A 27,105-nucleotide genomic window follows, 5' to 3' on the forward strand; every position below is an offset into this window, starting at 1 on the left:
TAATGGCCCAAAAAATGCATCCTACACCCCTGAAAGTTCCAAAAATGTTAGCAGCCCAAAAAAGGCCTTAAATTGCATTTTAGGCCTGCAAAAATGTTGAAAACTTTGGAGGCCCAAAAAAGAGGTTTACAGGAATCTTAGACCCCCTAAAGTCCAGAAAATGTTGGTGGCCCAAAAACCGTGGCAGAGAACACAAAATGTCCCAAAAATATTTGCAGCCTGAAAGGGGCATTATCCCACATCCTAGACCCCTGAAATTCCCAAAAATATTAATGGCCCAAAAAATGCATCCTACACCCCTGAAAGTTCCAAAAATGTTAGCAGCCCAAAAAAAGGCCTTAAAATGCATCTTAGGCCTGCAAAAATGTAGCAAACTTCGGAGGCCCGAAAAGGAGGTTTACAGGCATCTTAGATCCCCTAAAGTCCAGAAAATTGTGGTGGCCCAAAAACCGTGTCAGAGAACTCTGAATGTCCCAAAAACATTTGCAACCTGAAAAGGGCATTAACCCGCAACCTAGACCCCTGTAATACCCAAATATATTTTCTTTTCACAAAAAAGGTATCCTACACCCCTGAAAGTTCAGAATATGTTAGCAGTCCAAAAAAAGCCTTAAAATGCATCTTAGACCTGCACAAATGTTGAAAACTTTGGATGCCCAAGAAAGGGGTTTACAGGCATCCTAGACCCCCTGAAGTCCAGGAAATGATGGTGGCCCAAAAACTGCATCAGAGAGCTCTGAATGTCCCAAAAACATTTGCAGCCTGAAACGGGCATTAACCGGCATCCTAGACCACTGACATTCTAAAAAATAATTTTGGCACGAAAAATGCATCCTACAGCCCTGAAAGTTCAGAATATGTTAGCAGCCCAAAAAGGGCCTTTAAATGCATCTTAGGCCTGCAAAAATGTTGAAAACTTTGGATGCCCAAAAAAGGGGTTGAAGAGGGAAAATGGAGACCAAATCCATGCCCCCGCACCCCAAGCGCCCCAGCGCACCCATGGGTGACAAATATGCTGAAACACACCCACTTCACCAACAGTGCAACTTCTATGCTACATTAGAATCAATGCTGCAATATCAGAATCTACAAACACAAAAATCCCTGTTTAAAGGCTTGCAAATGCCTATATGAATTAACATGGTCTAAATGCACAGTGTAAAGCTATGTTTCAGGAAAATTACAGCTAAGTTCATTTCACTCACTGAACACTGAACACTGGCTGCGGGAGCCTTATCAACATTCCTCGCAAAAGAAGTCCGACCTGCCAAGGCCGCAAATTCAAGATAAAATTGCTTTCTGCAGACAGACATTTTTTAATTATCCACAAATGCGAATAAACCACGGCAACCCAGTGTGCTTTTTTTTTTTCTTTCTGGGAAAGAAAGACATTTTCTCAAGGACACGCACAACATTGAAACATAACTTGTAACAAGCCAGAGCCCAGGTGCGAACTGCTTGTTCAGCTAAAAGTTATGGGAACAAAGTCACATTGCAACAAGATTAGAATTAGGTAATGGGGGCTGGCACAGCTAAATCAACCCACTGACGCAGGAGGTTAATATCCAATTATCAGGCTCTCTATAAGGGCTACATATGTAACCCACCACTCTGCAGCCAATAACAGGAGGAGATAGGTTTCTGGGAGCTGATCCAATTCTGTGAGGTCAGCCTGCAGTGTGATTATAAAACTTACTTGCAAGACAGCCCCGGGGGAGACGGCGCCTGAATTCGCGGTGTGCACGATGCTTTGTGTGTTTTTTGCCTAGAAATAAATGCAGTTTGAAAACATGCTGCTGCCTGCTTGGCACTCTGTTGCATTTCTGGGGGCCATGTGGGAGGTGTTGGGGCCTCCCATAGCTGGTGAGGGTATGGCTGCTGGCCCCCCACTGCCCTGGGGGTGGGGGGGGATCCAGCTTCTCCCCGACAAGTTGGTGCCCTCTGTGAGGCTCATTGCTCATTGTAACATGGGTAATTGAGCTCTGCCTGCGCAAGCTCTGCGATGGACTGAGCTCCCTGCCGCCGACTCAAGGAAGCTGTGAGACCCTCGCCTGCACCTGAAGACCACCGGAAAAACGCGTAACCGGCTAAAGGCTTCGGGGGCCACTTGGAAATACCCCGCTTGAGGGCAGGTGAGAGCCCTGCAGGAGAAGGGGTCCGGTGAAGCGCATTGAGGGAGTGTCCAGCAGTGGTGCAACTGCCAGTGCAGCATAGGAAAATGTAAGTAAACCAGCAACATGGGCTCTGAGGGGGGGAAATGTTTAAAGTAGAAATGTTAAAGTGTTTTTTTTTTATTTTTTTTTTTTTTAGGGAGGGATTGTAAATTGGGTGGTGGGTGATTGTACATTGTCACAAAATTCAGCGCATTGGTAGTGATCGGCACGTGAATTGTAGTTGGGACTGGGGTGGTGGCAGTGGTCCCTTCTTGTGTTTTTGAGCATATTGGGTGGGGTAGTGACTCCCTACACATAGAACAGGAGTGCCGCGCTGATTGGTCTAGAACAGGAGTGCCGCGCTGATTGGTCTGGATGGTGATTTCATGTACGGGGTCTGGATTTCCTATGAATTGACGTTATAGATCAATGAGTAGATGAGGTTCCCTGCTAATTGAGCGTTTTAGTTCAGTGAGTGGATGATGTTTTCCCGCAGGAGGTAGCTAGATTGTTCCCGAGTGCGGAAGATAGTTGGCTGGTTAAGGTCCCCTGGTGAGGAGCGTATCATGCACTAGGCGACGCAGTGTGTGCAGTCCAATTATAAGAGTTTATTGTGGTTTACCTTGTTCCAGTTGAGACAGGAAGACAGCTGTGGGGATTGTGGGGTTTTATTTTGGGATTTTTTGTGGGGTTGGGAGAAATGGGTTATTGTTCTGTGTATGCACATTTGTCTTTTCATTTGCATTGTGTTTTTAGTTTGGTGACGTCACCTTCAGATTGATGTATAAGGACACAAAGTTTTGATGGTGAGGAGATAGTGGTGTGGTTTTGGATTTGGAGAATAGGTGACCAAGAGGCGGTGTGTGGAAGACACATGCGCAAGATTGTGGGAGTGTGCTGGAGAAGGCAATGGTTTGGTGAAGATGGATTGCACGTGGAGTGCACTGGCTAAGGTGCGGAGCCAAGAAGGCTCACAGAAGTTGAATATTGTTCAATTATCTTCTAACTTTTGCTCCCTGAACAGCGGACTATCGAAATTTTCGAATTGAATAGAGGTAAAATGTATCACACAATACAGAAATGACTCCCCTTCACTTGTTGTGTAGCACACAGCTTCCATGCTGAAATAAGTCAGTAAAACATAGTGTGCAAAGATTCAAAAGTACTGAAGGTAAATTAAAAAGACCATGGCTGCTCATAGGCGGCTTCTCCAGAAGCGTGCAGCAATCGCTAAGGACACACATACACAGCACTTACACGGGAATAGCTTTAAAAGCACATGTGCAGCAATCGCTAAGGACACACATACACAGCACTTACACGGGAATAGCTTTAAAAGCACATGGCTACAGTTGAACTGTGTGCACGAAGGAAAAGGAAAATGCGAGGGGTCAGCTGATGTTGAACAAACACGAGCAGAGGGAAGAGGGGACTCACCCTTCTGAACCTCCGGGAGTGTAATATTTGATGACACAGGGGCAGAGAAAGGCAGATGAGGACAAGTAGGCACAAAATAAATCATTCAAGCATGCGATGGGAGGGGCAGTTAAAAACAGCTTCAACACACACACACAAGAATCACAATAGCAGTGTCAACAATCACCACAATATGAACCGCCCATGTGGGGAGGATACATGGGGCAGGATGGGATCATTTCAGCAGACACCACAAGCACCAATGCAGGTACTGTTACCACTACATGTACAGACACAACAAATGACAGCACCACTACCCCAGGACTGACTAGAATGACAACACAGGGGCACTGCACAGCAGCCAGCACCCATACAGAACACTGACACAATAGCAATGGTACCGGTTACATGACTGGGTGGGGTCTTCCTGATGGGGAACAAACCTTTCAAAGGACATAGATTGACATTATACCGCTAATAGGACAGCCCAAGACAACCTTGATTTGACTGACTCTGCCACACACACTCATGCTCCACCTCCCCGACAGAGCGGGCGAGACGCGCGCCGACACACACACTCACGCACACGCAATAATGCAGAGGTCAATTGCATAGGGGTGGTGATAGGTATCAAAACATTTTCTTTTCTGGGTGACAGTGGGGCGACTAGGCCATGCATTAGGGAAGAGACATTTGTGACATCATGAGCAATGTGGATATGACCACCTTATTAACAGAGAAATCCATAACTTGTTAAACACCAGGTATACACATGTTGAAAGTAAGGAAGATTGTTTAAGAATAATGGGGGTGCACGGTACAGAGGGGGGTGCATAATGATAGCGCATCACAAGAGAGTACATTTAGCTACATCTTTGAGCACACATCTTTCAGTGAGGAGACTGGGCTCATGAATACACGATTAACACAGAACAATCAAATGAGACACACAAGATGGAAGAAAGTGCACTTGAGGGGGGAGGCCTACATTTCATTGACAGTTCACCACAGGAGGAGAAAAATAGGGGTAAAGGGTGGATGATCCATGTTCCCAACAGAATTAATTTGGCGACAAAATAACAGTGCAAGTGGTACTGCCACTAGCGCTTTTGAAAATAACACTGGCACAAATGCATTAGCCAACACACATAGGGAAAGAGGTCATTGCTGCACGAACTGGAGCATAATGGTTGTATTAAAATTTGAGAGCAGATATTGGGGGGAGAAATATATATTGTTTAAATGTAACAGTAATTAGAAATATATATTGTTTAAATGTAACAGTAATTAGAAATATATATTGTTTAAATGTAACAGTAATTACAGTAGTGGAGTAATAAAATACTAGATTAAACGAGTAATTAACAGAGTAGGTAGGCTTTAAAAAGTGGACATGGGGTGGGATAGAGAGAATGGGAGCAAATTGGTAGCGGATTTCATTAGTACCAGCTTAAAGTGCCTGCAGTTCACTGCAAGGCACACCCTGAGAAGTGAGAGAGGAGCCATAGAAAAAAAAAAAGTTTTAAAAACCCTGCGATTATCTTAACTAAGTAACATGGTGCACTTAATTTAGAAACACAGCCACCCTATATGACAAATTTACCACCCTGATGTTTCCCTATTTAGCTTGTCAGTGCCTGATGCCCCACGGGACAAAGGCACGCACTATAAATAACTTATAACAAAAGCACAGTAAAAACAAAGATCCAAAGGCCCATTTGTACACTAGCACCCAATTTGCATATATATGATCCAAGTGTGTAATGAGTATCTTCACAAAAATTAAGTGCCTACCCATTTTCTGGGTACATTCCGAATTGTGTAATAATTTACAGTCAGACCGCCATTGAACGCCACCAGGTGGTGACAGGATGGTGCATAGGTGTACCATTGGCTCCTCCCACTAGGACACTGAATAGTGTGAGAGTAGTGCAGAGAGGTTAGGTCAAGAAAATGAAGAATATGTAAATTCTCAGGTCTCAAGCGCTTCCATTTCATTTCTCGCCAGATCCAAAGGACCCAGGGCAGGCCTGAAGACAACGGACAACCAACACCCAATGGCTATGGACTACAGTGGGACATTTTCCCCTCCTGACAGACTTTGTCAGAAGTGTAAGGCGTCAAGCCCTACAAAGCGGTGGCCACCCTGGCAACGAGGGAGCAACGATCAACAGGGCCAACGCAAGAGATTTTCATGAACTGCAAAATAGCACGAACTCTCCCGAGTTAGGGAAACATGGCCATCCCATGGTCCAACGCACACTAGCAACTAGAATAGGGACTGACACACGCATTTCCAAAGTTTAATTGAGTTTCATATTACATTTTTTGCACCTACAGCTGTAACACTGTTTTGTTTCTTCTCTTTTCCCCGCACATGCAGGTTGTTGCGTATGTATGCTGTTAGAAATGTGTAGGAAATTTCCTTAATGTTATCTTCCATTAGAAACTGTGAGGTCCACTGAGTAAAACATTGTGAAGCATTCCCCACTCAATTGCCCACCCTATCAAGAACCTCAGACCCCTTAGAGCATGTTTCCCTGAAGTATATTTCCTTGCTTCCATTGAATAAACAGCCCAAGATTTTCCCTACCCATATTGAGAAATTTTGAAAACACGAAATGTCCAGGGGGAGGTTTGATTTTGCCCTTAGTGATTGTTTAGTTCGCGGAGCTTGAGGTCACTAACATGTACTAACGTATTAACGCTTTTCTTGCGATTTTCAGGCGGGCAACTTTATCATCTCATCAGCTGCAAGGACCCAGCAGCGTAAGTGGTTATGGGCACGCAAATAAGGACTTTTACCTTCACGATGGGACTATTAATGATGAACGAAATTATGGGGGTGGTACTTTGAAAATTATTTGTAATAATGAGCATTACCGCTGTATCCCCTGCTAACATTCCCTAACCTAAGCAGGAACAGTTACGGCGTCAGTGGGTAAGGAAAAGCTGCTGCTAAAGTAAAGAGAGTTAAGGGCAGACACAAGGGGAGTAAAACATACACATAACACACATATCAGAAGTGACCAACAACATGCACACATGTACAAAATTGGTAGGGACACCACTGGAGAGAGCTGTCCTGACTGTTCTTTAACATATGCCGGAAGAGAATTGATTACAACAGAAATTACTACAGCAGAGCACGACGCCCATGTATGACAAGGTGCGAAGAAGATTGCAAGGGAAGACAGCAACATTGAGATTGAAAAATAAATAAATAAATAAATAATAAAAGAAGAAAGAAAAACAAAAAGAGAGAAGAAAAAATAAAATGAAAAAGACAAAAATATGATAAGTGCCTAACAGAGTGAGAGAAAAGAGCAAAGATGGTCACTGAAGAAGGACGTATACTGTTAAGGTACCAACGTTATGTTACCAGCACAACAGTGACAAGAAGTGGACAATCATGCTGGATGCAAGAAGGTTGAGAGAAGTTGCGAGATGAGAGCAGGAACATCACTGCTTATGGACTACTATTGACCACATGCATCCAAAGGTCAAGAGAAACTACCACTGAATAGGGGAGGAGAGTGTTCATTGGTGCGCATCAGCATGCCCTTGTTGGTGATGACCAAGGAAGATGTGAAGAGTGACACATTCACCTAGATGGAAAACAACGGAAGAAGAGAAACAGACAGAGAAGTAAAAAGAGGGGGGAATTACTTCTCGAGCGAGAAAGAAGAATGAGTGGGTGCAGTACCAGCATACCAAAGAATGATCAGCAAAAAATGCATCTGAAAAGAGAAAGCAAAGAACTAGCTAGTGCTTGCATGGTAATGGATGACATCATGACTGCCTGGTTGCTTGAAGGTGATAACGGAAGGACGAGTACCGAGCACAGCACCATTGTGCAAGATAGAGATACATTGCAAAAGAACAACAGAAGAAGTTATCGGAATGCAAATAAGAGACATGGTGAAAGGAAGAGCCGGACTAAGATAGCGGTGCGCAACATGGTTCCAGCAGTAATAAAGGTGGCCACTCCCTGTGATCAGAGGAAGTACGAAGGGAAGTGAGTGTGGTGGAACACAGAAGGAGAACACTCCTATATGTACTGTTGATCAACAACAATGCAGAAAATTATGGACACTTCAAGGAATTGGCAAGGATATGCAGACCGGAAGGAGGTGAATGTTGCTTGGTGGTGTGGTCGACAAAGTCGACCAGAGGGGGGACTGAAGAGGGAAAATGGAGACCAAATCCATGCCCCCGCACCCCAAGCGCCCCAGCGCACCCATGGGTGACAAATATGCTGAAACACACCCACTTCACCAACAGTGCAACTTCTATGCTACATTAGAATCAATGCTGCAATATCAGAATCTACAAACACAAAAATCCCTGTTTAAAGGCTTGCAAATGCCTATATGAATTAACATGGTCTAAATGCACAGTGTAAAGCTATGTTTCAGGAAAATTACAGCTAAGTTCATTTCACTCACTGAACACTGAACACTGGCTGCGGGAGCCTTATCAACATTCCTCGCAAAAGAAGTCCGACCTGCCAAGGCCGCAAATTCAAGATAAAATTGATTTCTGAAGACAGACATTTTTTAATTATCCACAAATGCGAATAAACCACGGCAACCCAGTGTGCTTTTTTTTTTTCTTTCTGGGAAAGAAAGACATTTTCTCAAGGACACGCACAACATTGAAACATAACTTGTAACAAGCCAGAGCCCAGGTGCGAACTGCTTGTTCAGCTAAAAGTTATGGGAACAAAGTCACATTGCAACAAGATTAGAATTAGGTAATGGGGGCTGGCACAGCTAAATCAACCCACTGACGCAGGAGGTTAATATCCAATTATCAGGCTCTCTATAAGGGCTACATATGTAACCCACCACTCTGCAGCCAATAACAGGAGGAGATAGGTTTCTGGGAGCTGATCCAATTCTGTGAGGTCAGCCTGCAGTGTGATTATAAAACTTACTTGCAAGACAGCCCCGGGGGAGACGGCGCCTGAATTCGCGGTGTGCACGATGCTTTGTGTGTTTTTTGCCTAGAAATAAATGCAGTTTGAAAACATGCTGCTGCCTGCTTGGCACTCTGTTGCATTTCTGGGGGCCATATGGGAGGTGTTGGGGCCTCCCATAGCTGGTGAGGGTATGGCTGCTGGCCACCCACTGCCCTGGGGGTGGGGGGGGATCCAGCTTCTCCCCGACAGGGTTTACAGGCATCCTAGACCCTCTGAAGTCCAGGAAATGATGGTGGCCTAAAAACAGTGTCAGAGAGCTCTTAATGTCCCAAAAACATGTGCTGCCTCAAAGGGGCATTAACCCGCATCCTAGACCACTGAAATTCCCCCAAAAAATGTTATCACGAAAAGTGCATCCTACAGCCCTGAAAGTTCAGAATATGTTACAGCCCAAAAAGGGCCGTAAAATGCATCTTAGGCCTGCAAAAATGTTGAAAACTTTGGAGGCCCAAAAAAGGGGTTTACAGGCATCCTAGACCCCCTAAAGTCCAGAAAATGATGGTAGCCTAAAAATGGGATTAGAGAGCTCTGAATGTCCCAAAAACATTTGCAGCCAGCCTCAAAGGGGCATTAACGTGCATCCTAGACCACTGAAATTCAAAAAAATAATTTTGGCATGAAAAATGCATCCTACAGCCCTGAAAGTTCCGAATATGCTAGCAGCCCAAAAAGGGCCTTAAAATGCATCTTAGGCCTGCAAAAATGTTGAAAACGTTGGTAGCCCAAAAAAGGGGTTTACAGGCATCCTAGACCCCCTAAAGTCCAGAAAATGTTGGTGGCCCAAAAACTGTGTCAGAGAGCTCTGAATGTCCCAAAAACATTTGCAGCCTCAAAGGTTCATTAACCTGCATCCTAGACCACTGAAATCCCCAAAAATAATATTGGCATGAAAAATGCATCCTACACTCCTGAAAGTTAATATGTTAGCAGTCCAAAAAAGGCCTTAAAATGCATCTTAGGCCTGCAAAAATGTTGAAAACTTTCGATACCCAAAAAAGGGCTTTACAGGCATCCTAGACCCCCTAAAGTCCAGAAAAAGTTGGTGGCCCAGAAACAGGGTCAAATAGCTCTGAATGTCCCAAAAACATTTGCAGCCTGAAAGGGGCATTAACCCGCATCCTAGACCACTGAAATGCCCAAAAATATTTTTTCCACGTAAAATGCATCTTACATCCGTGAACGTTCAGAATATGTTAGCCCAAAAAGGGCCATAAAATGCATCTTAGGACTGCAAAAATGTAGAAAACTTAGGAGGCCCAAAAAAGGGGTTTACAGGCATCCTAGACCCCCCAAAGTCCAGAAAATGACGGTGGCCCAAAAACTGCGTCAGAGAGCTCTGAATGTCCCAAAATCATTTGCAGCCTCAAAGGGGCATTAACCGGCATCCTCGGCCACTGAAATTCAAAAAAAATAATTTTGGCACGAAAAATGCATCCTACAGCCCTGAAGGTTCAGAATATGTTAGCAGCCCAAAAAAGGCCTTAAAATGCATCTTAGCCCTGCAAAAATGTTGAAAACTTTGGAGGCCCAAAAAAGGGGTTTACAGGCATCTTAGACCCCCTAAAGTCCAGAAAATGTTGGTGGCCCACAAACACGGTCAGAGAGCTCTGAATGTCCCAAAAACATTTGCAGCCGGAAAGGGGCATTAACCCGCATCCTAGACCACTGAAATTCCTCAAAATATTTTTTCCACGAAAAATGCATCTTACATCCGTGATTGTTCAGAATATGTTAGCCCAAAAAAAGCCTTAAAATGCATTTTAGGCCTTCTAAAATGTTGAAAACTTTGGATGCCCAAAAAAGGGGTTTACAGGCATACTAGACCCCCTAAAGTCCAAAATAAGTTGGTGGCTCAGAAACAGGGTCAAATAGCTCTGAATGTCCCAAAAACATTTGCACCCTCAAAGGGGCATTAACCCGCATCCTAGACCACTGAAATCAAAAAAATAATTTTGGCACGAAAAATGCATCCTACAGCCCTGAAAGTTCAGAATATGTTAGCAGCCCAAAAAAGGCCTTAAAATGCATCTTAGGCCTGCAAAAATGTTGAAAACTTTGGAGGCCCAAAAAAGGGGTTTACAGGCATACTAGAACCCCTAAAGTCCAGAAAATGATGGTGGCCTAAAACGGGGTCAGAGAGCTCTGAATGTCCCAAAAACATTTGCAGCCTGAAAAGGGCCTTAACACGCATCCTAGACCACCGAAATTCCCAAAAATAATTTTGTCACGAAAAGTGCATCCTACACCCATGAAAGTTCAGAATATGTTAGCAGCCCATAAAAAGCCTTAAAATACATCTTAGGCCTGCAAAAATGTTGAAAACTTTGGAGGCCCAAAAAAGGGGTTTACAGGCATCCTAGGCCCCCTAAAGTCCAGAAAATGATGGTGGCCTAAAAACGGGGTCAGGGAGCTCTGAATGTCCCAAAAACATTTGCAGCCTCAAAGGGGCATTAACCCGCATCCTAGATGACTGAAATTCCAAAAATAATTTTGCCACGAAAAATGCATCCTACACCCCTGAAAGTTAAGAATATGTTAGCAGCCCAAAAAAGGCCTTAAAATGCATCTTAGGCCTGCAGAAATGTTGAAAACTTTGGAGGCCCAAAAAAGGGGTTTACAGGCATCCTAGACCCCCTAAAGGCCAGAAAATGACAGTAGCCTAAAAATGGGGTCAGGGAGCTCTGAATGTCCCAAAAACATTTTCAGCCTCAAAGGGGCATTAACCCGCATCCTAGACCACTGAAATTCAATATAATAATTTTGGCACGAAAAATGCATCCTAAAGCCCTGAAAGTTCAGAATATATTAGCAGTCCAAATAAGGCCTTAACCGCATTTTAGGCCTGCAAAAAGTAGAAAACTTTTGAGGCCCAAAAAAGGGGTTTACAGGCATCCTAGACCCCCTAAAGTCCAGAAAATGTTGGTGGCCCAAAAATTGCATCAGAGAGCTCTGAATGTCCCAAAAACATGTGCAGCCTGAAAGGGGCATTAACCCCGCATCCTAGACCACTCAAATTCCCAAAAATAATTTTGGCACGAAAAATGCATCTTACATCCGTGAACGTTCAGAATATGTTAGCAGCCCAAAAATGGCCATAAAATGCATCTTAGGCCTGCAAAAATGTTGAAAGCTTTGGAGGCCCAAAAAAGGGGTTTACAGGCATCTTAGACCCCCTAAAGTCCAGAAAATGATGGTGGCCTAAAAACGGGGTCAGAGAGCTGTGAATGTCCCAAAAACATTTGCAGCCTCAAAGGGGCATTAACACGCATCCTAGACCACTGAAATCCCCAATAATAATATTGGCACGAAAAATGCATCTTACATCCGTGAACGTTCGGAATATGTTAGCAGCCGAAAAAAGGCCTTAAAATGCATCTTAGGCCTGTAAAAATGTAGAAAATTTTGGATGCCCAAAAAAGGGGTTTACCGGCATCTTAGACCCCCTAAAGTCCAGAAAATGTTGGTGACCCACAAACAGGGTCAGAGAGCTCTGAATGTCCCAAAAACATTTGCACCCTGAAAGGGGCATTAACCCGCATCCTAGACCACTGAAATTCCTAAAAATATTTTTTCCACGAAAAATGCATCTTACATCCGTGATTGTTCGGAATATGTTAGCCCAAAAAAAGCCTTAAAATGCATCTCAGGCCTGCTAAAATGTTGAAAACTTTGGATGCCCAAAAAAGGGGTTTACAGGCATACTAGACCCCCTAAAGTCCAAAATAAGTTGGTGGCTCAGAAACAGGATCAAATAGCTCTGAATGTCCCAAAAACATTTGCAGCCTGAAAGGGGCATTAACCCGCATCCTAGACCACTGAAATTCCTAAAAATATTTTTTCCACGAAAAATGCAATTTACATCCGTGATTGTTCAGAATATGTTAGCCCAAAAAACGACTTAAAATGCATCTTAGGCCTGCTAAAATGTTGAAAACTATGGATGCCCAAAAAAGGGGTTTACAGGCATACTAGACGCCCTAAAGTCCAGAAAAAGATGGTAGCCTAAAAACGGGCTTAGAGAGCTCTGAATGTCCCAAAAACATTTGCAGCCTGAAAGGGGCATTAACCCGCATCCTAGACCACTGAAATTCCTAAAAATATTTTTTCCGCGAAAAAAGCATCTTACATCCGTGATTGTTTAGATTATGTTAGCCCAAAAAACGACTTAAAATGCATCTTAGGCCTGTAAAAATGTAGAAAACTTTGGAGGCCCAAAAAAGGTGTTTACAGGCATCCTAGACCCCCTTAAATCCAGAAACTGTTGGTGGCCCAAAAACTGCGTCAGAGAGCTCTGAATGTCCCAAAAATATTTGCAGCCTGAAAGGTTCATTAACCTGCATCCTAGACCCCTGAAATTCCCAAAAATAATTTTGGCACGAAAAATGCATCCTACACCCCTGAAAGTTAAAAATATGTTAGCAGCCCAAAAAGGCCTTAAAATGCATCTTAGGCCTGCAAAAATGTTGACAACTTTGGAGGCCCAAAAAAGGGGTTTACAGGCATCCTAAACCCCCTAAAGTCCAGAAAACGATGGTAGCCTAAAAATGGGGTTAGAGAGCTCTGAATGTCCCAAAAACATGTGCAGCCTGAAAGGGGTATTAACCCGCATCCTAGACCACTGAAATTCCCAAAAATAATTTTGGGACGAAAAATGCATCCTACAGCCCTCAAAGTTCAGTATATGTTAGGAGCCCAAAAAGGGCCATAAAATGCATCTTAGGCCTGCAAAAATGTAGAAAACTTTGGAGGCCCAAAAAAGGGTTTTACAGGAATCCTAGACCCCCTAAAGTCCAGAAAATGACGGTGGCCCAAAAACTGCGTCAGAGAGCTCTGAATGTCTCAAAAACATTTGCAGCCTCAAAGGGGCATTAACCCGCATCCTCGACCACTGAAATTCAAAAAAAATAATTTTGGCACGAAAAATGCATCCTACAGCCCTGAACGTTCAGAATATGTTAGCAGCCCAAAAAGGGCCTTAAAATGCATCTTCGGCCTGCAAAAATGTTGAAAACTTTGGAGTCCCAAAAAAGGGGTTTACAGGCATCCTAGACCCCCTAAAGTCCAGAAAATGTTGGTGGCCCAAAAACTGCATCAGAGAGCTATTAATGTCCCAAAAACGTGTGCAGCCTGAAAGGGGCATTAACCCCGCATCCTAGACCACTGAAATTCCCAAGAATAATTTTGGTACGAAAAATGCATCTTACATCCGTGAACGTTCAGAATATGTTAGCAGCCCAAAAAGGGCCTTAAAATGCATCTTAGGCCTGCAAAAACGTTGAAAACTTTGGAGGCCCAAAAAAGGGGTTTACAGGCATCCTACACCCCCTAAAGTCCAGAAAATGTTGGTGGCCCAAAAACTGCATCAGAGAGCTATGAATGTCCCAAAAACGTGTGCAGCCTGAAAGGGGCATTAACCCCGCATCCTAGACCACTGAAATTCCCAAAAATAATTTTGGCACGGAAAATGCATCTTACATCCGTGAACGTTCAGAACATGTTAGCAGCCCAAAAATGGCCTTAAAATGCATCTTAGGCCTGCAAAAATGTTGAAAACTTTGGAGGACCAAAAAAGAGGTTTACAGGCATCCTAGACCCCCTAAAGTCCAGAAAACGACGGTAGCCTAAAAACCGGGTTGGAGAGCTCTGAATGTCCCAAAAACATTTGCAGCCTCTAAGGGGCATTAACCCGCATCCAAGACCACTGAAATTCAACAAAATAATTTTGGCACAAAAAATGCATCCTACAACCCTGAAAGTTCAGAATATGTTAGCAGTCCAAAAAAGGCTTTAACCGCATCTTCGGCCTGCAAAAATGTAGAAAACTTTGGAGGCCCAAAAAAGGTGTTTACAGGCATCCTAGACTCCCTAAAGTCCAGAAAATGATGGTGGCCAAAAACTGCGTCAGAGAGCTCTGAATGTCCCAAAAACATTTGCAGCCTCAAAGGGGCATTAACCTGCATCCTAGACCACTGAAATTCCTAAAAATAATTTCATCACGAAAAGTGCATCCTACACCCCTGAAAGTTAAGAATATGTTAGCAGCCCAAAAAAGGCCATAAAATGCATCTTAGGCCTGCAAAAATGTAGAAAACTTTGAAGGCCCAAAAAAGGGGTTTACAGGCATCCTAGACCCCCTAAAGTCCAGAAAATGATGGTGGCCCAAAAACTGCGTCAGAGAGCTCTGAATGTCCCAAAAACATTTGCAGCCTCAAAGGGGCATTAACCCGCATCCTCGACCACTGAAATTCCAAAAAAATAATTTTGGCACGAAAAATGCATCCTACATCCTGAAAGTTCAGAATATGTTAGCAGCCCAAAAAGGGCCTTAAAATGCATCTTAGGCCTGCAAAAATGTTGACAACTTTGGAGGCCCAAAAAAGGGGTTTACAGGCATCCTAGACCCCCTAAAGTCCATAAAATGATGGTGGCCTAAAAATGGGGTCAGAGAGCTCTGAATGTCCCAAAAACATTTGCAGCCTGAAAGGGGCATTAACCCGCATCCTAGACCACTGAAATTCCCAAAAATATTTTTTCCACAAAAAATGCATCTTACATCCGTGATTGTTCAGAATATGTTAGCCCAAAAAAGGCCTTAAAATGCATCTTAGGACTGTAAAAATGTAGAAAACTTTGGAGGCCCAAAAAAGAGGTTTACAGGCATCCTAGACCCCCTAAAGTCCAGAAAACGATGGTAGCCTAAAAACGGGGTTAGAGAGCTCTGAACGTCCCAAAAACATTTGCAGCCTCAAATTGGCATTAACCCGCATCCTAGACCACTGAAATTCCAAAAAATAATTTTGGCACGAAAAATGCATCCTACAGCCCTGAAAGTTCAGAATATGTTAGCAGTCCAAAAAAGGCCTTAACCGCATCTTAGGCCTGTAAAAATGTAGAAAACTTTGGAGGCCCAAAAAAGGTGTTTACAGGCATCTAGACCCCCTTAAATTCAGAAACTGTTGGTGGCCCAAAAACTGCGTCAGAGAGCTCTGAATGTCCCAAAAACATTTGCAGCCTGAAAGGTTCATTAACCTGCATCCTAGACCACTGAAATTCCCAAAAATAATTTTGTCACGAAAAGTGCATCCTACACCCATGAAAGTTAAGAATATGTTAGCAGCCCAAAAAAGGCCTTAAAATGCATTTTAGGCCTGCAAAAATGTTGAAAACTTTGGATGCCCAAAAAAGGGGTTTACAGGCATCCTAGGCCCCCTAAAGTCCAGAAAATGTTGGTGGTCCACAAACAGGGTCAGAAAGCTCTGAATGTCCCAAAAACATTTGCAGCATGATAGGGGCATTAACCCGCATACTAGACCACTGAAATTCCCAAAAATAATTTTGGTACGAAAAATGCATCTTACATCCGTGAACGTTCAGAATATGTTAGCAGCCCAAAAAGGGCCTTAAAATGCATCTTAGGCCTGCAAAAACGTTGAAAACTTTGGAGGCCCAAAAAAGGGGTTTACAGGCATCCTACACCCCCTAAAGTCCAGAAACTGTTGGTGGCCCAAAAACTGCGTCAGAGAGCTCTGAATGTCCCAAAAATATTTGCAGCCTGAAAGGTTCATTAACCTGCATCCTAGACCCCTGAAATTCCCAAAAATAATTTTGGCACGAAAAATGCATCCTACACCCCTGAAAGTTAAAAATATGTTAGCAGCCCAAAAAGGCCTTAAAATGCATCTTAGGCCTGCAAAAATGTTGACAACTTTGGAGGCCCAAAAAAGGGGTTTACAGGCATCCTAAACCCCCTAAAGTCCAGAAAACGATGGTAGCCTAAAAACGGGGTTAGAGAGCTCTGAATGTCCCAAAAACATGTGCAGCCTGAAAGGGGTATTAACCCGCATCCTAGACCACTGAAATTCCCAAAAATAATTTTGGGACGAAAAATGCATCCTACAGCCCTCAAAGTTCAGTATATGTTAGGAGCCCAAAAAGGGCCATAAAATGCATCTTAGGCCTGCAAAAATGTAGAAAACTTTGGAGGCCCAAAAAAGGGGTTTACAGGAATCCTAGACCCCCTAAAGTCCAGAAAATGACGGTGGCCCAAAAACTGCGTCAGAGAGCTCTGAATGTCTCAAAAACATTTGCAGCCTCAAAGGGGCATTAACCCGCATCCTAGACCACTGAAATTCCCAAAAATAATTTTGGCACGAAAAATGCATCCTACAGCCCTGAACGTTCAGAATATGTTAGCAGCCCAAAAAGGGCCTTAAAATGCATCTTCGGCCTGCAAAAATGTTGAAAACTTTGGAGTCCCAAAAAAGGGGTTTACAGGCATCCTAGACCCCCTAAAGTCCAGAAAATGTTGGTGGCCCAAAAACTGCATCAGAGAGCTATTAATGTCCCAAAAACGTGTGCAGCCTGAAAGGGGCATTAACCCCGCATCCTAGACCACTGAAATTCCCAAAAATAATTTTGGTACGAAAAATGCATCTTACATCCGTGAACGTTCAGAATATGTTAGCAGCCCAAAAAGGGCCTTAAAATGCATCTTAGGCCTGCAAAAACGTTGAAAACTTTGGAGGCCCAAAAAAGGGGTTTACAGGCATCCTACACCCCCTAAAGTCCAGAAAATGTTGGTGGCCCAAAAACTGCATCAGAGAGCTATGAATGTCCCAAAAACGTGTGCAGCCTGAAAGGGGCATTAACCCCGCATCCTAGACCACTGAAATTCCCAAAAATAATTTTGGCACGGAAAATGCATCTTACATCCGTGAACGTTCAGAATATGTTAGCAGCCCAAAAATGGCCTTAAAATGCATCTTAGGCCTGCAAAAATGTTGAAAACTTTGGAGGACCAAAAAAGAGGTTTACAGGCATCCTAGACCCCCTAAAGTCCAGAAAACGACGGTAGCCTAAAAACCGGGTTGGAGAGCTCTGAATGTCCCAAAAACATTTGCAGCCTCTAAGGGGCATTAACCCGCATCCAAGACCACTGAAATTCAACAAAATAATTTTGGCACAAAAAATGCATCCTACAACCCTGAAAGTTCAGAATATGTTAGCAGTCCAAAAAAGGCTTTAACCGCATCTTCGGCCTGCAAAAATGTAGAAAACTTTGGAGGCCCAAAAAAGGTGTTTACAGGCATCCTAGACCCCCTAAAGTCCAGAAAATGATGGTGGCCAAAAACTGCGTCAGAGAGCTCTGAATGTCCCAAAAACATTTGCAGCCTCAAAGGGGCATTAACCTGCATCCTAGACCACTGAAATTCCTAAAAATAATTTCATCACGAAAAGTGCATCCTACACCCCTGAAAGTTAAGAATATGTTAGCAGCCCAAAAAAGGCCATAAAATGCATCTTAGGCCTGCAAAAATGTAGAAAACTTTGAAGGCCCAAAAAAGGGGTTTACAGGCATCCTAGACCCCCTAAAGTCCAGAAAATGATGGTGGCCCAAAAACTGCGTCAGAGAGCTCTGAATGTCCCAAAAACATTTGCAGCCTGAAAGGGGCATTAACCCGCATCCTAGACCACTGAAATTCCCAAAAATATTTTTTCCACAAAAAATGCATCTTACATCCGTGATTGTTCAGAATATGTTAGCCCAAAAAAGGCCTTAAAATGCATCTTAGGACTGCAAAAATGTAGAAAACTTTGGAGGCCCAAAAAAGAGGTTTACAGGCATCCTAGACCCCCTAAAGTCCAGAAAACGATGGTAGCCTAAAAACGGGGTTAGAGAGCTCTGAACGTCCCAAAAACATTTGCAGCCTCAAATTGGCATTAACCCGCATCCTAGACCACTGAAATTCCAAAAAATAATTTTGGCACGAAAAATGCATCCTACAGACCTGAAAGTTCAGAATATGTTAGCAGTCCAAAAAAGGCCTTAACCGCATCTTAGGCCTGTAAAAATGTAGAAAACTTTGGAGGCCCAAAAAAGGTGTTTACAGGCATCTAGACCCCCTTAAATTCAGAAACTGTTGGTGGCCCAAAAACTGCGTCAGAGAGCTCTGAATGTCCCAAAAACATTTGCAGCCTGAAAGGTTCATTAACCTGCATCCTAGACCACTGAAATTCCCAAAAATAATTTTGTCACGAAAAGTGCATCCTACACCCATGAAAGTTAAGAATATGTTAGCAGCCCAAAAAAGGCCTTAAAATGCATTTTAGGCCTGCAAAAATGTTGAAAACTTTGTATGCCCAAAAAAGGGGTTTACAGGCATCCTAGACCCCCTAAAGGCCTGAAAATGACAGTAGCCTAAAAACGGGGTCAGAGCTCTAAATGTCCCAAAAACATTTGCACCCTCAAAGGGGCATTAACCCGCATCCTAGACCACTGAAATTCAAAAAAAAATTTTGGCACGAAAAATGCATCCTACAGCCCTGAAAGTTCAGAATATGTTAGCAGCCCAAAAAAGGTCTTAAAATACATCTTAGGCCTGCAAAAATGTTGAAAACTTTGGAGGCCCAAAAAAGGGGTTTACAGGCATCCTAGGCCCCCTAAAATCCAGAAAATGTGGGTGGCCCACAAACAGGGTCAGAGAGCTCTGAATGTTCCGAAAACATTTGCACCCTGAAAGGGGCATTAACCCGCATCCTAGACCACTGAAATTCCTAAAAATATTTTTTCCACGAAAAATGCATCTTACATCCGTGATTGTTCAGAATATGTTAGCCCAAAAAAAGCCTTAAAATGCATCTTAGGCCTGCTAAAATGTTGAAAACTTTGGATGCCCAAACAAGGGGTTTACAGGCATACTAGACCCCTTAAAGTCCAAAATAAGTTGGTGGCTCAGAAACAGGGTCAAATAGCTCTGAATGTCCCAAAAACATTTGCAGCCTGAAAGGGGCATTAACCCGCATCCTAGACCACTGAAATTCCTAAAAATATTTTTTCCACGAAAAATGCATTTTACATCCGTGATTGTTCAGAATATGTTAGCCCAAAAAATGACTTAAAATGCATCTTAGGCCTGCTAAAATGTTGAAAACTATGGATGCCCAAAAAAGGGGTTTACAGGCATACTAGACGCCCTAAAGTCCAGAAAACGATGGTAGCCTAAAAACGGGGTTAGAGAGCTCTGAACGTCCCAAAAACATTTGCAGCCCCAAATTGGCATTAACCCGCATCCTAGACCACTGAAATTCCAAAAAATAATTTTGGCACAAAAAATGCATCCTACAGCCCTGAAAGTTCAGAATATGTTAGCAGTCCAAAAAAGGCCTTAACCGCATCTTAGGCCTGTAAAAATGTAGAAAACTTTGGAGGCCCAAAAAAGGTGTTTACAGGCATCTAGACCCCCTTAAATTCAGAAAATGTTGGTGGCCCAAAAACTGCGTCAGAGAGCTCTGAATGTCCCAAAAACATTTGCAGCCTGAAAGGTTCATTAACCTGTATCCTAGACCACTGAAATTCCCAAAAATAATTTTGTCACGAAAAGTGCATCCTACACCCATGAAAGTTAAGAATATGTTAGCAGCCCAAAAAAGGCCTTAAAATGCATTTTAGGCCTGCAAAAATGTTGAAAACTTTGGATGCCCAAAAAAGGGGTTTACAGGCATCCTAGGCCCCCTAAAGTCCAGAAAATGTTGGTGGTCCACAAACAGGGTCAGAAAGCTCTGAATGTCCCAAAAACATTTGCAGCATGATAGGGGCATTAACCCGCATACTAGACCACTGAAATTCCCAAAAATAATTTTGGTACGAAAAATGCATCTTACATCCGTGAACGTTCAGAATATGTTAGCAGCCCAAAAAGGGCCTTAAAATGCATCTTAGGCCTGCAAAAACGTTGAAAACTTTGGAGGCCCAAAAAAGGGGTTTACAGGCATCCTACACCCCCTAAAGTCCAGAAACTGTTGGTGGCCCAAAAACTGCGTCAGAGAGCTCTGAATGTCCCAAAAATATTTGCAGCCTGAAAGGTTCATTAACCTGCATCCTAGACCCCTGAAATTCCCAAAAATAATTTTGGCACGAAAAATGCATCCTACACCCCTGAAAGTTAAAAATATGTTAGCAGCCCAAAAAGGCCTTAAAATGCATCTTAGGCCTGCAAAAATGTTGACAACTTTGGAGGCCCAAAAAAGGGGTTTACAGGCATCCTAAACCCCCTAAAGTCCAGAAAACGATGGTAGCCTAAAAACGGGGTTAGAGAGCTCTGAATGTCCCAAAAACATGTGCAGCCTGAAAGGGGTATTAACCCGCATCCTAGACCACTGAAATTCCCAAAAATAATTTTGGGACGAAAAATGCATCCTACAGCCCTCAAAGTTCAGTATATGTTAGGAGCCCAAAAAGGGCCATAAAATGCATCTTAGGCCTGCAAAAATGTAGAAAACTTTGGAGGCCCAAAAAAGGGGTTTACAGGAATCCTAGACCCCCTAAAGTCCAGAAAATGACGGTGGCCCAAAAACTGCGTCAGAGAGCTCTGAATGTCTCAAAAACATTTGCAGCCTCAAAGGGGCATTAACCCGCATCCTAGACCACTGAAATTCCCAAAAATAATTTTGGCACGAAAAATGCATCCTACAGCCCTGAACGTTCAGAATATGTTAGCAGCCCAAAAAGGGCCTTAAAATGCATCTTCGGCCTGCAAAAATGTTGAAAACTTTGGAGTCCCAAAAAAGGGGTTTACAGGCATCCTAGACCCCCTAAAGTCCAGAAAATGTTGGTGGCCCAAAAACTGCATCAGAGAGCTATTAATGTCCCAAAAACGTGTGCAGCCTGAAAGGGGCATTAACCCCGCATCCTAGACCACTGAAATTCCCAAAAATAATTTTGGTACGAAAAATGCATCTTACATCCGTGAACGTTCAGAATATGTTAGCAGCCCAAAAAGGGCCTTAAAATGCATCTTAGGCCTGCAAAAACGTTGAAAACTTTGGAGGCCCAAAAAAGGGGTTTACAGGCATCCTACACCCCCTAAAGTCCAGAAAATGTTGGTGGCCCAAAAACTGCATCAGAGAGCTATGAATGTCCCAAAAACGTGTGCAGCCTGAAAGGGGCATTAACCCCGCATCCTAGACCACTGAAATTCCCAAAAATAATTTTGGCACGGAAAATGCATCTTACATCCGTGAACGTTCAGAATATGTTAGCAGCCCAAAAATGGCCTTAAAATGCATCTTAGGCCTGCAAAAATGTTGAAAACTTTGGAGGACCAAAAAAGAGGTTTACAGGCATCCTAGACCCCCTAAAGTCCAGAAAACGACGGTAGCCTAAAAACCGGGTTGGAGAGCTCTGAATGTCCCAAAAACATTTGCAGCCTCTAAGGGGCATTAACCCGCATCCAAGACCACTGAAATTCAACAAAATAATTTTGGCACAAAAAATGCATCCTACAACCCTGAAAGTTCAGAATATGTTAGCAGTCCAAAAAAGGCTTTAACCGCATCTTCGGCCTGCAAAAATGTAGAAAACTTTGGAGGCCCAAAAAAGGTGTTTACAGGCATCCTAGACCCCCTAAAGTCCAGAAAATGATGGTGGCCAAAAACTGCGTCAGAGAGCTCTGAATGTCCCAAAAACATTTGCAGCCTCAAAGGGGCATTAACCTGCATCCTAGACCACTGAAATTCCTAAAAATAATTTCATCACGAAAAGTGCATCCTACACCCCTGAAAGTTAAGAATATGTTAGCAGCCCAAAAAAGGCCATAAAATGCATCTTAGGCCTGCAAAAATGTAGAAAACTTTGAAGGCCCAAAAAAGGGGTTTACAGGCATCCTAGACCCCCTAAAGTCCAGAAAATGATGGTGGCCCAAAAACTGCGTCAGAGAGCTCTGAATGTCCCAAAAACATTTGCAGCCTCAAAGGGGCATTAACCCGCATCCTCGACCACTGAAATTCCAAAAAAATAATTTTGGCACGAAAAATGCATCCTACATCCTGAAAGTTCAGAATATGTTAGCAGCCCAAAAAGGGCCTTAAAATGCATCTTAGGCCTGCAAAAATGTTGACAACTTTGGAGGCCCAAAAAAGGGGTTTACAGGCATCCTAGACCCCCTAAAGTCCATAAAATGATGGTGGCCTAAAAATGGGGTCAGAGAGCTCTGAATGTCCCAAAAACATTTGCAGCCTGAAAGGGGCATTAACCCGCATCCTAGACCACTGAAATTCCCAAAAATATTTTTTCCACAAAAAATGCATCTTACATCCGTGATTGTTCAGAATATGTTAGCCCAAAAAAGGCCTTAAAATGCATCTTAGGACTGCAAAAATGTAGAAAACTTTGGAGGCCCAAAAAAGAGGTTTACAGGCATCCTAGACCCCCTAAAGTCCAGAAAACGATGGTAGCCTAAAAACGGGGTTAGAGAGCTCTGAACGTCCCAAAAACATTTGCAGCCTCAAATTGGCATTAACCCGCATCCTAGACCACTGAAATTCCAAAAAATAATTTTGGCACGAAAAATGCATCCTACAGACCTGAAAGTTCAGAATATGTTAGCAGTCCAAAAAAGGCCTTAACCGCATCTTAGGCCTGTAAAAATGTAGAAAACTTTGGAGGCCCAAAAAAGGTGTTTACAGGCATCTAGACCCCCTTAAATTCAGAAACTGTTGGTGGCCCAAAAACTGCGTCAGAGAGCTCTGAATGTCCCAAAAACATTTGCAGCCTGAAAGGTTCATTAACCTGCATCCTAGACCACTGAAATTCCCAAAAATAATTTTGTCACGAAAAGTGCATCCTACACCCATGAAAGTTAAGAATATGTTAGCAGCCCAAAAAAGGCCTTAAAATGCATTTTAGGCCTGCAAAAATGTTGAAAACTTTGTATGCCCAAAAAAGGGGTTTACAGGCATCCTAGACCCCCTAAAGGCCTGAAAATGACAGTAGCCTAAAAACGGGGTCAGAGCTCTAAATGTCCCAAAAACATTTGCACCCTCAAAGGGGCATTAACCCGCATCCTAGACCACTGAAATTCAAAAAAAAAATTTGGCACGAAAAATGCATCCTACAGCCCTGAAAGTTCAGAATATGTTAGCAGCCCAAAAAAGGTCTTAAAATACATCTTAGGCCTGCAAAAATGTTGAAAACTTTGGAGGCCCAAAAAAGGGGTTTACAGGCATCCTAGGCCCCCTAAAATCCAGAAAATGTGGGTGGCCCACAAACAGGGTCAGAGAGCTCTGAATGTTCCGAAAACATTTGCACCCTGAAAGGGGCATTAACCCGCATCCTAGACCACTGAAATTCCTAAAAATATTTTTTCCACGAAAAATGCATCTTACATCCGTGATTGTTCAGAATATGTTAGCCCAAAAAAAGCCTTAAAATGCATCTTAGGCCTGCTAAAATGTTGAAAACTTTGGATGCCCAAACAAGGGGTTTACAGGCATACTAGACCCCCTAAAGTCCAAAATAAGTTGGTGGCTCAGAAACAGGGTCAAATAGCTCTGAATGTCCCAAAAACATTTGCAGCCTGAAAGGGGCATTAACCCGCATCCTAGACCACTGAAATTCCTAAAAATATTTTTTCCACGAAAAATGCATTTTACATCCGTGATTGTTCAGAATATGTTAGCCCAAAAAACGACTTAAAATGCATCTTAGGCCTGCTAAAATGTTGAAAACTATGGATGCCCAAAAAAGGGGTTTACAGGCATACTAGACGCCCTAAAGTCCAGAAAACGATGGTAGCCTAAAAACGGGGTTAGAGAGCTCTGAACGTCCCAAAAACATTTGCAGCCCCAAATTGGCATTAACCCGCATCCTAGACCACTGAAATTCCAAAAAATAATTTTGGCACAAAAAATGCATCCTACAGCCCTGAAAGTTCAGAATATGTTAGCAGTCCAAAAAAGGCCTTAACCGCATCTTAGGCCTGTAAAAATGTAGAAAACTTTGGAGGCCCAAAAAAGGTGTTTACAGGCATCTAGACCCCCTTAAATTCAGAAAATGTTGGTGGCCCAAAAACTGCGTCAGAGAGCTCTGAATGTCCCAAAAACATTTGCAGCCTGAAAGGTTCATTAACCTGTATCCTAGACCACTGAAATTCCCAAAAATAATTTTGTCACGAAAAGTGCATCCTACACCCATGAAAGTTAAGAATATGTTAGCAGCCCAAAAAAGGCCTTAAAATGCATTTTAGGCCTGCAAAAATGTTGAAAACTTTGGATGCCCAAAAAAGGGGTTTACAGGCATCCTAGGCCCCCTAAAGTCCAGAAAATGTTGGTGGTCCACAAACAGGGTCAGAAAGCTCTGAATGTCCCAAAAACATTTGCAGCATGATAGGGGCATTAACCCGCATACTAGACCACTGAAATTCCCAAAAATAATTTTGGTACGAAAAATGCATCTTACATCCGTGAACGTTCAGAATATGTTAGCAGCCCAAAAAGGGCCTTAAAATGCATCTTAGGCCTGCAAAAACGTTGAAAACTTTGGAGGCCCAAAAAAGGGGTTTACAGGCATCCTACACCCCCTAAAGTCCAGAAACTGTTGGTGGCCCAAAAACTGCGTCAGAGAGCTCTGAATGTCCCAAAAATATTTGCAGCCTGAAAGGTTCATTAACCTGCATCCTAGACCCCTGAAATTCCCAAAAATAATTTTGGCACGAAAAATGCATCCTACACCCCTGAAAGTTAAAAATATGTTAGCAGCCCAAAAAGGCCTTAAAATGCATCTTAGGCCTGCAAAAATGTTGACAACTTTGGAGGCCCAAAAAAGGGGTTTACAGGCATCCTAAACCCCCTAAAGTCCAGAAAACGATGGTAGCCTAAAAACGGGGTTAGAGAGCTCTGAATGTCCCAAAAACATGTGCAGCCTGAAAGGGGTATTAACCCGCATCCTAGACCACTGAAATTCCCAAAAATAATTTTGGGACGAAAAATGCATCCTACAGCCCTCAAAGTTCAGTATATGTTAGGAGCCCAAAAAGGGCCATAAAATGCATCTTAGGCCTGCAAAAATGTAGAAAACTTTGGAGGCCCAAAAAAGGGGTTTACAGGAATCCTAGACCCCCTAAAGTCCAGAAAATGACGGTGGCCCAAAAACTGCGTCAGAGAGCTCTGAATGTCTCAAAAACATTTGCAGCCTCAAAGGGGCATTAACCCGCATCCTCGACCACTGAAATTCAAAAAAAATAATTTTGGCACGAAAAATGCATCCTACAGCCCTGAACGTTCAGAATATGTTAGCAGCCCAAAAAGGGCCTTAAAATGCATCTTCGGCCTGCAAAAATGTTGAAAACTTTGGAGTCCCAAAAAAGGGGTTTACAGGCATCCTAGACCCCCTAAAGTCCAGAAAATGTTGGTGGCCCAAAAACTGCATCAGAGAGCTATTAATGTCCCAAAAACGTGTGCAGCCTGAAAGGGGCATTAACCCCGCATCCTAGACCACTGAAATTCCCAAAAATAATTTTGGTACGAAAAATGCATCTTACATCCGTGAACGTTCAGAATATGTTAGCAGCCCAAAAAGGGCCTTAAAATGCATCTTAGACCTGCAAAAACGTTGAAAACTTTGGAGGCCCAAAAAAGGGGTTTACAGGCATCCTACACCCCCTAAAGTCCAGAAAATGTTGGTGGCCCAAAAACTGCATCAGAGAGCTATGAATGTCCCAAAAACGTGTGCAGCCTGAAAGGGGCATTAACCCCGCATCCTAGACCACTGAAATTCCCAAAAATAATTTTGGCACGGAAAATGCATCTTACATCCGTGAACGTTCAGAACATGTTAGCAGCCCAAAAATGGCCTTAAAATGCATCTTAGGCCTGCAAAAATGTTGAAAACTTTGGAGGACCAAAAAAGAGGTTTACAGGCATCCTAGACCCCCTAAAGTCCAGAAAACGACGGTAGCCTAAAAACCGGGTTGGAGAGCTCTGAATGTCCCAAAAACATTTGCAGCCTCTAAGGGGCATTAACCCGCATCCAAGACCACTGAAATTCAACAAAATAATTTTGGCACAAAAAATGCATCCTACAACCCTGAAAGTTCAGAATATGTTAGCAGTCCAAAAAAGGCTTTAACCGCATCTTCGGCCTGCAAAAATGTAGAAAACTTTGGAGGCCCAAAAAAGGTGTTTACAGGCATCCTAGACCCCCTAAAGTCCAGAAAATGATGGTGGCCAAAAACTGCGTCAGAGAGCTCTGAATGTCCCAAAAACATTTGCAGCCTCAAAGGGGCATTAACCTGCATCCTAGACCACTGAAATTCCTAAAAATAATTTCATCACGAAAAGTGCATCCTACACCCCTGAAAGTTAAGAATATGTTAGCAGCCCAAAAAAGGCCATAAAATGCATCTTAGGCCTGCAAAAATGTAGAAAACTTTGAAGGCCCAAAAAGGGGGTTTGCAGGCATCCTAGACCCCCTAAAGTCCAGAAAATGATGGTGGCCCAAAAACTGCGTCAGAGAGCTCTGAATGTCCCAAAAACATTTGCAGCCTCAAAGGGGCATTAACCCGCATCCTCGACCACTGAAATTCCAAAAAAATAATTTTGGCACGAAAAATGCATCCTACATCCTGAAAGTTCAGAATATGTTAGCAGCCCAAAAAGGGCCTTAAAATGCATCTTAGGCCTGCAAAAATGTTGACAACTTTGGAGGCCCAAAAAAGGGGTTTACAGGCATCCTAGACCCCCTAAAGTCCATAAAATGATGGTGGCCTAAAAATGGGG

The sequence above is a fragment of the Ambystoma mexicanum genome, chromosome 12 (assembly GCF_040938575.1).
Source record: "Ambystoma mexicanum isolate Mex_15411 chromosome 12, UKY_AmexF1_1, whole genome shotgun sequence".
In the NCBI taxonomy this organism is placed as follows: domain Eukaryota; kingdom Metazoa; phylum Chordata; class Amphibia; order Caudata; family Ambystomatidae; genus Ambystoma; species Ambystoma mexicanum.